The sequence below is a fragment of the Cephus cinctus genome, unplaced genomic scaffold, assembly GCF_000341935.2.
Source record: "Cephus cinctus unplaced genomic scaffold, Ccin1 Ccin1_scaffold0837, whole genome shotgun sequence".
Taxonomy (NCBI): domain Eukaryota; kingdom Metazoa; phylum Arthropoda; class Insecta; order Hymenoptera; family Cephidae; genus Cephus; species Cephus cinctus.
In genome coordinates this window covers 191,833-205,445 of record NW_014333426.1, presented here as the reverse complement: position 1 = coordinate 205,445, position 13,613 = coordinate 191,833, and the positions used below count along the sequence as shown (strand labels likewise).

At 43.6% G+C, this 13,613-nt stretch overlaps 1 protein-coding gene across 1 annotated transcript in view; it reads right to left on the bottom strand.

The window, feature by feature from the left end:
- LOC107270791 (polypyrimidine tract-binding protein 1) overlaps positions 1-13,613 on the bottom strand; it is a gene marked incomplete at its 3' end in the record, with an annotated part of 203,739 nt that overhangs the window by 53,867 nt on the left and 136,259 nt on the right. The gene's annotated exons all lie outside the window — the stretch shown is intronic.

Here is a 13,613-nt window from a genome sequence, read left to right as displayed (position 1 = left end):
CCCCCGTTACATTCCAATATGCAGACATCTGATATGCTGCGTATCACAGTTAACGACGGAACTTCAATTTTTTTAATTTAAAAAAAAAAGAGCCACATCAGAAGACCTTAACTTCTGTCGTCAGATCTTCTGCGCAAACGCAGAAGACCATAGACGGACACGTATTGAGGGATAAAGGATCCCTAACGTGAAAGCACTGAGGAATCTAGAGAAGCAGGAAGACTCTGAAGCGAAGGGAGCAAGAATTGGCTCGAAACTAAAGGATCAAAAGAAGCCTGAATTTCCGTTTGAAAGGTATTGGACTTGGCCCAAGGCCACGAGAGATACCCACTCTGCCGGCGAGAACGTCCCAAAATTCCCAATAGGAGTCCTTCTTAAAGTCTCGAATGAGGATTCTCCGTTCCAGAAACCTATCGACCTACCAACCCTTATGCCGCTTGAGAGGATGCGCCGTACCTTAAGGGCCTGGCGAAACACAAGGCACGTCCTTTCAGTTCAGAAGGAAGATAGCGGGCATCAAACGGAAGAATAAAGACATTTCGAGGAATCCCTTGGAAGCGTCATTCCATTCCATCCTTATACAGGCGAGTCCCGGGGCGATGACGGGACCGCAAAACAATGTCAGGACCCCAAGGAGGTAGCATTCTTATAGATCTCGGGGAGATGTCAAAGGTACGCGTTTCAATAAATATTTCCATTAGGAAGCCCGGCACACCCCTCGGCGGGCCGTAATCGTCGAAGTATCAGGAGGAACCGGACGAGATAAGGGGTAGCACGCGATCAGAACAAGGGGATAGCAGCGGATCACCTCAGCCTATCTGTCCCGTCCCTAAAAGTCTACCCGTTAAGTCATCCCCTCGAAATCCTCAAACAGGGAACCCAAAGTGTCGCCGTCGGCAAAACTCATCCCCTGGCATCATCCCCTCCGACGGTGGCACACTTTTCAGGGGTACCTTCGTGACTCGAAAGCCAGTTTAATCTTGGCGAACGAACTATGTCAACAATGGAATCGGATTAGTGAGCTGCCGTGCCGTATCGCGGTGGTATCGACTCGTGCTAGTACTACCGGCTCGACCAGGCCCCCGAAGGGGTGGCAACGGGGGTGGTTCCGCCGGTGGAGAATAAAGGGGTTGGCTTTTTCAGGCCGCAGTAGCAGTCGACTCAACAGGTCACGCTGGCTTACTCATTCATTTCCAGTACGGGAGATTTAGATGAGTTATCTGGAAATACCAAAAGAACAAAGAGTGGAAGAAGGGATTTAGGCCAATGTCACTAAGGGCTGACCACCCTCCTTTACACCCTCTTCCGACACAGCAGTCGCAATTCTAAAGAGAGAGAAAAAAGTTACGTGTACCATACGCATATCTAATCTACTCAAAAGTTCAAAGGGTCAATAAGTAACACGAAGGGGCTAAGTCATTCGTCATGCCTGAGGCATTCTAACCGCCTTAAGGGTAGTTCACACTGACGTGGGTAGACGAGGCGTGTAACGACAGGAGGAAGAGTCCGTCAGGCTGTCGGTGGTGAGTAAAGGCGTTAATTGCGAGAATACAGAGTCGAGAGGGTGCCGTCCCCTGGCTTGATAGGAGGTTGTTACTCAAACAAGAGTGACTTGTATCCATTCACTTGACAAAGCGACATCGAGTGCCTCTTCGAGACACCCTCTACCTTCGGACAGTATCGCCACTGCTGACGTTTCAACCCCTGGAGCCAGTAGACAAGAAAAGCGTACATGTACCGTGCAACCGGTGGAAACCTGCGCAAATATAAATTCCTATATACGTGTTTACGTTATATATATATATAAACAGTCCTATATTTTTTTTACTCGCTTAGCCTCACTTTGCTATTTTCGAAGTTTAGCATCATCCCCCGTTTGCGGGGCTAGCACGGAGGACCTTTCTACCCTCTTCTGGCTCGCTGCAAGCCTACGTCAATAATTGGACATAACAGAGGCAATTCGCGGAAAATCGATTATAGGAAATGGCTGTATATTACCATGGCCTGATAGTCCACTCGATAAATTGTCAGGTTGTCCCTGAATACAGCCGACGTAATGTGTTGGGGTTGGATTGTGTATTTTAGAAGCATAACAACTTTTAAATTTAAGGAATAGTTGATATTTAAAAGAAGTTACTCTACGGTTGGTATTGACGTGGGATATAATTAATTTAGAAGACACTGACTACAGCATCCCCTAGCTCAGAAACTGTAACACGGCTGTGGTCGAGAGGGTGTGATTTACGTGGTGTACCAGGGGTGGCACGTTTCATTGATTCCTGGTGCCCAAGGCAGTGACTTGTCAAACGAAAAAAATAATAATAATAATAAAAGATAGACCAGGCACGTAGGGGTTGAAATGGCAAAAGCACTCGGAGCCTTCAACGATAAGACAAATGTTTCGTACTCCAAGAGCATCGTAACTCCCAAAATCGAACTAAAGACCGAGAGAATGGAAGTGGAAGAAAAAAAAAGGGCAGAAAGAAACTCGAAACCATCGTTCTTCGTCCAGCCAAAAGAATTGGACTGGTCGGCTTATAATTGATAAAAAGGGAAAATAATATTACCGGAAGGGAAAGATGGGCCAATGGATAGGAAGCATAGTAGTGGCCCAGGGAGTTAAGGTTAAAAAGAGAGAGAGACAGACGTACCGGGGAAAAGTAGGAAGGGAGAGAAAAAGTGAAAGAAGAAAAAAAACCAATAATCGAGCGCTGAAGCAGTGAGGGTCGACCCTTACTATAATCATCTAAATTACTGCGAGAAAAGCCATGGAGTGGAGCGCGAAACGAGCCCCTGGGGGCTGGTCGCAGAATTAATAGCAGCGGGTAACTACTGGGGATGTAATTCAAGATTTTCAAACAGAGGCCGATGCCAGCGAGCATATAGTCAACCCACCACGTTTCTATCTATATGTTAGTACGCGATAGAGATATACAGATAAAACGTCTCGCGCACACGTGCAAAATACTACGCATCCCGCACGCCTCTTGAAATTGATCTGAAGTAGCAAAAACAACATACGACAAGTGCACGTAGGAGGGACGTAATACAAACATGCGAGAAACATAATATCCACAGAGGAGTTCATACGCTTTCTCTGATGCAAAAAGTGTTTTCAAATTGGCGCCCTTGAGAGGGCGCACTAACGGCAACGCTACTAGTGCCGGCGACACAATGCAGTGCCACGTTAAAAGAATGACGGGACGACCCGGCGAGTATTACACAAAGGAATGCCTTTGTCTACTCCCGTCTCTCTCCATCTGCATCGTTTTCACGAGAACGTCAGCGTCCCTATGTAGAAGGTACAGGCGCAGGGAACACGCACACGCGACATAGAAACTCGCCCTCGGTATACATGCCGTTCCGATATCGAGTCACATGGCCGCCTAGCGCCATCTTGTCTGCGCCGCCTGGCGGCGTCACGGCGTTACTAAAGGAATAAAAATCGTCAAACACTGTGTGAGAAAGGAAAACACTTCACGTACGTCGAGCTCGTCGTAGAAGGTGGGGCAGTCATACTCGTCATCGCAATCCTCCTTTCCTCTCATTTTTCCTTTGGTCGGTATTAGCTGCGCACTCGGGACACTACGGACAACTTCGTGGAACACGAGGAGAAGCAAGTTACGCACAGCGGCGCCGGGGCTAGAGACTGACTCGGCGTTCTCAATATAGATATAGACGTGTATAACGTGTATCTATATACATATATATGGTAGGGTAATGCGACGCGACGACAGCACCAGGCGCAAACGCCACCAAACGAGAGATAACCTCACTAACGTTGACGCCACCACGGAGGAAGTCTCGCTGCCGAGAACTCTGGCCCGAAGTCAAATAAACACTGCCGACTAAGCACGTGCGGCCCTCTGCCACTCACCGTACGCGATTTGGGGAATGCCGAGGCGCACGCGCATCAACGTCGCTTTGTGCACGCGAGCTCCGCCATGGTTCAGGCATGTATCTAGTTACTCCGGAACCCGTATAGGAGATACGAAGACACGTTCAACTCACGTGAGGTTTCGCCTGCGTAGGACGATGCTCCAATCTTTTTCTTTCTTAAAAATGTTTAATCTTTTTTTTTTTACGACCGTCGGTAAAACAGTTTCTCGTTCATGTACCGATATACGGTATATGTATCTGCTAACGAGTAAGAAGAAAAAATAGAAGTAAATACTTGAGTAACGTGCGAATAGTATACGATCAATGGAGTATATTAAGATTGTTCGTACAATGCTTCATCAGCATTCTCATGAAGTCCATAAATAATTTATTACGCATGTGTCTTAAAAATAGTTCGACTCCGGATTAACTAACGTGACATTCACTGGACGTTGACGCAGTGAATGCGAAAAAAAATACATTTGCGAACTCTGCGTGAAAAAAAAAATAGTCTATTAGGAAGACTATCACGACTGATAAACACGAAATGATAATACCACGTTTCCATTACGCAACGAAAGCACAGAATTCGTACTACCGAGAATGTGAATATTCACTTTGACTACGGTGCCAGTAAGAGCACCAGTATTTCAGAGAGGAAGGTAAAAAGAAATAAAAGAATAACTAGCGCAAGAGGAGTAAACGGATGTGGCATAAGAACAGGATTTCTCACAGGATGAACGATGTTGGAAGATTTTCCTCGAAATATTTTCAATGTTACCGAAGCAACAGGCTGCAGCACCGACAACTCCATTAGAATTCCAAGTACTCGGTTCCCCAGCACTCCGGTCTCCGAGGACAGTCGTGACCTCCACTTCGGGTTCCTCGTCCCGCGAGTCTTTCCTTCTTAAAAGCCGGCCATCATCTCCTCATCTTGCTCAACGAGAAACTAAGGATGCTGACCCCTTCCTTCTCTAAGACAAGCATAGGCCTCATTCCCGAGTACCCTGAGCATCCCTAGTACATACAATGTAACCTAACCTAACAATAACTAGCAGCGTAGCCCTAGTACCTAGGAGAAGAATGACTTTCGTTCCCTTAGAAAATTGTTGCCTGGACGCGACCCCTGGGGACCACGTCCTAATCGATACTTACCCCCCATATTCTAGGACTCACCCTTACTTTCTAGTCTTTAAGAGAAGCAAATCCTTCGGATGTTCGTATTCTTGAGCTAGGAACATTTTTACTGTTCCTAAAGAATGGGAAAGAGATCAGGGGTAGGTGGGAGGGAGGAGAGGGATGAAGTTACTCTCCTCCCTGTAATTCCGATCGGTTGGATCGGAGGCTACTTGCGAATGCTTTAGAAATACGGATGTCTTGGTGGGTCGACTCGTAAAAGGTAACCGGGGATGGTATCGATACGTGGAGAAGGGTAGAAAAAGCTTCTCGTAAGACGACGAGGAACCGAAGGAAACGTATGTATACGGAGGACGGGGGGAGGATGATAATAAAGAATGGCTTGTCGGCTAGCACTAAAATTCTTTAAGTGCTGTTAGCGTAAAATCGCACGGAATCACCTAGTCATCAATTTTCTCACACTGCACCTGTACTAACATCTTCCTATACTACCCTTAACATTCATCCCTGACTATTATAGTATCTTTCCATGGGCATCAAGTCGGATTATACGCGAGTAAGTGGGACTCTTGAGAAGCAAGAAATGGCCGCGATATATTTTCTAGTACGACTATTATCAAATTATACCGATACTGGTAATATTTGGGGTTAATAATATTGCGGATCAATGCAATGCGATTGTTAACCTGACGTTTTAACAGGGATGGCGAGAGTATGCTGAGTTAGTGGCTCCGGTAACAACGCAGAGTTATTCGATCGATCGAACCATCCCCCTTTGGAAATAAGTTAGTCACCCTTATTAGCGTTGAATTTCCTGGACGAAGGAAAATGGCGATTTTGACGTAAATCAACCCCTTAATTAGCTATCGCTTTCTGGGTTCCGATACCGATAGCTTTTTATTCTATCACCTTCGATAGTACTATACCGGGCCCCTTGATACGTCACGAGGCATTTAAATAATACGAAAAATCTCGAGGGTGGCCACTGTTAATGGAACTCTGAAAAAAGGGATGTAAATTGTCTCGAAGGTAACCGCCTTGGATATTAGCGGGTTTCACTGGACTAGTAGGGAAGGACCAGGGGCGAATAGCAGGTACGTACAACAGTGGCGCGTGACCGGTGGCACTAAAGATTTAGTTAGGGGGTGAAAGGGGGACCACCCTTTTCGCACGTATCGACGGGGTGTTACCGGACGTTGGGTTGGCTCGCGTGTTTACGGCCGACTGATGCTTCATTGCCAGAGGAAAGAAGGGTTGAAAGCAGGAAAGAGAAAAAAATTACTTTACCCCTTCGCATATGCGGCCTAGCGTCAACGCGTATGTTTTTCGCCATATACACATACGTGACATACATTTCTTAGGATTCTCAACTTTTTTTCATATTTTATTTTAATACCAAGTATGGACTTGGCTTTACAGGCAACTCCACCAGAAACGTTTACACGTGTTTAAGTGTGCGTGAGCGTTTTATTCACCCCAACCCCTCTACCCCTCATAAGTGTCACTCAGGATGATACTTAGACTTTCTCCAACTTCTCGTAAATTATTCTCATGCCTCCGCATCTCTTGCGTAAGAATGATAAAAAGGCACAAGGGAAAACGTGAAAGAACGATAAACATTTTTTTTAATAATTTTTTAAACAACGAAGTTCAAGGGAACCGTTCGTCGAGTCCTGGATGATGACTGGTCATACGCATGTAGCCTCGTGATAAAATTTGAAAAAAGTTTCATCCAAAATGGGGGATGAGAAGCCACGTTTGATATGAAATATTTCTCTTGATAGGGAATTTTCGAATTAGCTGATTGTACGTTTGGTTTTAAAATAACGAAAATGAGCGAATGAATAGGCAAACAAGAGAGTGCAGTGAAAAGGACAACAACAAAGAAATAATGAAAAACATACGTGTAATATAAATGAATGTATAGAAGGATAGATATATACCAATGAAATAGTAATAAACAGCGAACTGTGGTTGTGATATTAATTAACGGCAATAATGACTTATTTTCTGTATGGTTTAACGCATCCTATTATCAGCAACCCCAGTATCTACCCGCTTGAAATAGTTCGATCCTTTACCACCCATGTAATATATAAACACACATTCGATCATATATGACTATCACGATCCTACGAGTGTCCAACACGTACTAAAACGTACTTCACATATTCACATATGAATTCGCTCACTTTCCCGAATTTATCCCTGCCTCAACTCTCTCTCTCTCTCTCTCTCTCTCTCTCTCTCTCTCTCTCTCTCTCTCTCTCTCTCATATACACGCATATATAATACATAGATATATACCAGAGTAAATATGTATCTATAATATCGATTTCGATGAGAACGCCAGAGCGGTTATCCGTATCGGCCAACATTTTTTTCGCACGTAAATTTTACAGAATTCATATGATTTGTCCGGTCATATACATATATGTATACGGGGATGTTTAATGGCCCCCCCCCCCGTTTTTTTTATATTGTGGTAAAATTCTTTTTGTAAATATTGGATAAACTCCGTTGTACCAAAGCAACCGGATCGAGTTCGCCTCGCGTTAATTAATTCAATTAAATTGCGGTCGGTCGTATCTCACATATGTGGGTATACGTATGCATGATATGGATATCCAACCCCTTCATGTGTAATAAAAAATCGATCGCTACGTTGATTCTTGAAAATAATAAAAGTTCATTGCTTAATGAAAATGCGCGAATCGTGTCGCCATTATTACTCACACTGTCACACGTTGACGAGTGAAATGATACGTGTGTATATATACCATATAAGCCTGCACGGTATATACGGAAAGGGTTGAAAATATGCATAAAACACTCTAGAGGTTCTCAATATTCTCGGATAGCTCCGAGAGACAGTAGCGACGCCAATATTGTAATTTCGCAGCCTCCTTCGAAAAAAGAATTAATGGTTCGTGTAAAAAAAATTTTGGATTTCAGGAAACTCGAAAAATTTAATTTTACGAATAAGCGTTGGATGCTTACATATATCAGTGAATTTATCTCGCGGTCAAGCAATGTAAGGGTTGTATCGTGATAAATAGATCAAGGGTCGGATACGTCACTGGTACAATGTTAATTCCTCGTAATTCGGCAGCATCTTCATCCTCGCGGATCAGCGACAGCCGCCGGTGAAAACGACCCTCTAATTATAATTCCCTCTCTGCCCGCGGGCAAATCAGAAACTGAAAAGTCGATGAATAATAGATGCAACCCAGACTGCAATTGCTTTGGGACGGTTAAACCGTTCGTTCTTCTGGCGTGCAAGTCGCCGTCAGGAAGAGGGGTTGGGAGCAAAGTGTCTGAGCTGGGAATAGCCTTATCCACCCTCAGAGCACAACCCCTTGGTGCTACTCGTACGTCGGTACAAACCCATCGTCCATACCAGCCCGGTTTTCGCTCAACGCCTCGAGCGTCGGGACGCCGCGAGAATTATCGGCAAAACGTCAATATGTATTACCCCGCCATGGTCTCTCATCCCCATAAACGTAACTACCCCTTCCTAGATCTATATATATAGCTCACCCCTTTTTACTACAATTCCTGACTTTTCTATTATTTATTATATTATATGCATAAATACGACCCCCATATTTTTCCTCACTTGACTATATTCATTATCAATACACATACGACTATTAACATCCGCGTTTATTATTCACAAGCATACAAGGAATAAAATCAATAATACTTTGCAAGTCCGAAATTGATAGGGACGAAAGAAAATTTTTTTAATAAAAAAAAAAAAAATCATTAGAAAAACTGTAAGAGGAAGTAAGCAAACAAAAAGCGTCAGCCATTAATTCCATCAGAACTTTTTCTTTGGGTCTTTTCGACCCAGTGGGACCAGGCGCCTGTTTTTCTCCCCGATTCGATGTATCAATTTTCGCTTTATTTCAGTTAACTTTCTCGCACGACTATACCATCCCCGTTATTGCACATATCGAAACCGCCAACATTAACCAGAAACCAGTAGTACCACCACCCGCGTCGCCATCGCCATTATTTCACATCGTCACGTATCACACATACGGTGCCTTTATTTTTTATCATTTGTTCGGTCCCGCTTCCATGTATGCATCAGTCATCGAAAACAACAATAATTTCTCATACGAAGGATTTTCGTAATAAACGGACACCCCCAATAAAATAGAGTAACGACCCCTCCCATTATACCCATGACCGTTCATTCCTTCGCTGCTACGTCCAAATCTTTTCACATATTTATCTGCTCTACAACGAGCATCACCTACCAGTTACGACTTATGAAGAAATAATACAGACCTCAATCAGTATGCTCAACGTTTACCCGAGGATCTCTTACTTGAGTATCGCGATGGATACGTAAGCGCGACTACGTTCACGTCTGAAATCACGATATCATCCTCCCCTTGCCCCTCGAACCCTGTATCAATCTAATTACAAAATTCACCCTCACACGAATTGTCATCGTACGAATCAATTTGAGAAATTTCCTTTTTGAGAAACCAATTTCATCCCTCAAAATGTCTCACTATCAATACTCGTACATACGTAAATAATCAAGCACCATACAATTATATCCATCAAAATAACCCCCTACGTTACCATATTCCCATACTGTCCATATTGAGAATCCACGATAATGGCAGTTGATAAGAATTCACATTGGAAGCCAAATAAATTACGTACGTATAGAAAATACTTAGGGCAGCAAATTGCGTTGTTTCCAATACGGCGTAAAGTAGGTACAGACAGGGCAAAAATTGTGAGAAAAAATATTGAAACGTCGATACGTCTAAGGGTATCGAGGGATTTGGTATTAATGTTACCTCTATCCTGGTCAGACGTTGAAGGTAAAGTAACGTACACACGAGACAGTCATATATCACGCATGGTATACCCTTTGACATTAACCCCATGGATTTGGCCCATATGGGGTATTTACGTTCGCGTATAGGCTCAGTACGCTTTTATCGTTCCTTTACATATATGGGCCAATGATACGGTTAGATAAGACCGCGCTATTAATCACGGGTCAATGCATGTATGCTGCATGTTACGGCAACCATGCGTTATACGTTTTACGTTACGAGCTTCTCCTATATACGCAGGTGTACGGGGTCGCAGAAATGCCACGACGTGGTACACCATGGGATACCATATGGTACCCTATATAGACATGGTACAGAGGTGGTTCTACCTCTGGTACGTCATTGCATGCCGGCCTATCCCCCAGCGATGGACAACCGGTTCTGACGCTTCGCAAACCAAAGAGGGTGGTTTTGCTAATGGTTTCAACCTAGCGGGTTCATCAATAACCACCGTGCATTGGTTCCCTGGGCCCTTGTAATGTATAGGGCGTATATATCTATTACTGCGAAGCCAACGAGAGCAGGCTGACTATCGCGGTACTTCACCACTTAATTTATTAACCTGCGCTGTCAACTTTTATACACGTCATAGATATAGGTATACGCGTCGGTTCTGTTCTCAAGGGGATTTTTTGTACAGTGACTTTTCTACGCGAGATACGTGTCTGTTACTTAGTGACCCTAAGGGGCTTTATAGGGTTTTTTTTTGTTTTGGTTATACATGAAATTTATGTAGATGCGAATATACCGTACGATCCTACTATTTTATGTAATCTAGGGATTTTTATTGTTATCCATTTGTAATCCTAGGGATGTTACGAAATAACCATGCTCCGCCCGATGGATTTTTTTCACTTTGACCTCGTACCCCTGTAATGGGTAACAAACCCGTTCCATCGACCATACCCCCCAGGAAGCAGAAGACGAGCATATATCCGGTTTCATAAATCAAAGGTTAAAAAAAGGTATTAACTGGATGAAACTGTGAGCGATCTTCCGGACCGCGTGCCCAGAATGATTCAAGATAGGGGTTGGAAAAAAAAGTGGAGAGTTGTAAGGGTGAAGTTTGGAAAGAGCATAAAGAGAGTCAAAGGGTAACTATGCTGACAAGTGGTATGAGGCGACCCCGAGTTTAAAGGTGGCAGGGTGGTAACTGGCTGCGGCGATACGACGAGTAACTCAATCGTAATCAATCAAAATGATATTTATTCGGGGGTTAATTCATTTAATATGACTCACATCGAGCGCGCCAAAACCCCCTTTTTCGAACCACCCATCACAGCCAGGCGACGTTCAATTTTAAACCGGCGAAAACAACCAACGATTCCCAACCCCTTTTATTTGCTGTTGCCTAGGGTGTTTCGAGGGGTTCGCTGTTATAACCCCCCCGAATAGAAGTTCATATATTCAGTTTTCGGCTCAGAATTCAAAATCATGGAAACCCGTCATATTTGTGCTGAACTTCAACTGGCTGGATTTGAACTGACCTATTGCACGAATCCTTTAACTTCTTATGAAACGTGCTTTTGGCTTTGTGCCACTGGCACCCCCTTCCTTATACAGAAGCTAGTATGAATGTCCCTATATCACTGGTACACCCTGACAATACAGAGTATGAATTTCCCTAGGAATTTAAAAAATTAATAAACACATTCGATCGACGTATGAAATCCATATGCACTTGTTGTAATAAAATACAACGAATTTATCATACAATATACCTATATCATCGGATGCAATAATCGCAGTGTATAAAAATACAAAAAAAAAGCACTCGCACTCGAGAATTGCGTTATCCTTCTTTCAATTTTGAATGTCCCGCCAATTTCTTACCTTCCACTGCTTCACGTCTGTAACTTAATAACCTCGATAGGCCGAAACTACGATAACTCGAAGCATATTTCGTGTCTCTTGAGATTCGAGTTACCCCAGTTCCACTGTAGTCGTCGGATCCATAGATCATTCAAGGCCTTACAACAGAATCGTATATTGTTTTAAAAAAGCGAAATTAACCTATTAACGCTAATTGGAGAAGCAGCCGTTTAAGTAAATGAGAACAAAAGTATCTCTAAGTAGTCGTAAGTGGTTTAATGCATATTCACAGTGTTATACTCAATCGCAAAATAGGATTGGAGGGTTGATATCTATAGTCTGTAAAATGTGTATTTTTATGTGTGTATCGGTACAGGTATTCGCAAAGGGGGTTGATATCGCTCTCTATGGGGTAGAGAACGTAACCCGTAGCCGTAGGTAGAAGCAATTTATCTAAACGGCAGCTTTGTGAAGGCACTCGAATCAAAACCAGAGAGTCCATCCAGAATATTACTGGCTGTCCGCCATTTCTAGAAACTACTATTCTACTATTCCTTTTGGCTTTGATTCTTCACTCGAATTAAAGTACATTAATGGCTATAGGCTTCGCGTGTTCACTGTTCGGTATACTCACTCCTTCTTGGTATCGTTTACCAATGAGCAGTGCCAAGCTGATTGGTTAGTATCTATAAGGTGGATCAAAGTTATGAGAAAGTATCCAAAGTGGGTTGTATACGGTCAGGGCCGAATGGATATAGCTGGTAAAGGGGGGAATAGATTTGTATTCTTCTTGTTTGTTGGAAGAAAAAATTGTATTCAGTATCCCCGTTAAATTTGAGTATTTATAGAGACGACCGAAAGATCAATCGATTCTACGTCACCCTCTAGCTTCCGCTTGCACCATTTCCAAATGAAATCAAGATAATTGGGGACGGGTTATATCGCGCCGGCGACACATTTCTCTTTAACTTTCAAATGCAGCAGATATAAAAGCGATTCGACCCGATGAACTCTGGGTGGCCTTTCGACGTTCTATTTTCGACGTCGACGTCGACGCCGTTGCTCATATCGCTCGGTACGTTTCTGCCGTTCGGCGTTTCTGATCGTTCTCTGTTCTCGATCCGAAAGGCAACAAAGGCTTGTAAAAAAAAAATCGTCGGAACGAGAGAGACAAGAAGTAAGAGAGAAAGAAAAGACAAAGAAAACCAGAGCGCTAATCGTAGAGCTTCTGAGGTAGCAAGAGATGATGAAACTGCAAACAAAAGAATTAAAACAAAAAAAAAACAGAAAAGGGTTGCGCATGCCATTTAAAACTCAAAAATACCACAAGGGTAACCATCCCCGTACATTTTCGGCTCGCTGAATTTCCTCTCGATATCACAGTCAACATAAAGGGGGACGAGTAAAATGCATTAATTTCAGACTCATTAGACACGTGCTCAGTACGTTATCGACCTGTCGCAAGAACCGCAGGGATGCACCAACCCCAACAGGCACCCCGGGGGTTCTCATAAATCCATGCTAAAAAACCTCGACGCACCTAAGAGGATGGATTCAGACGCAAATCAAAATATTTTTAAACAGATGGATATCTGGCAATGATACAAGGGGGTTGGGCTCAGGGCGGATAAGGAACATCCATACCAAACTCTCATATCAAGTGCTCACAAGACGCAGGAAGAGTACACCCTGAGTTATGCCTTTAATACAGAATTCCATCTGCAGAGTTTCGCAAGGGGTCGGTGGCTGACTCGTACAGTCGGCTTGCGGTCGTCGCGTAGTCTGAAGTCTGATTCGCAACTTGGGAATTTAGTCTGCGTTGGTATTAGCGTCGTAAATAAAGAACCAGCCGTAAATGGGATTGGCCACGAGATGATATCTTTTCGGTTTCCATCCATCCTTCCCTTCTATCCCCCC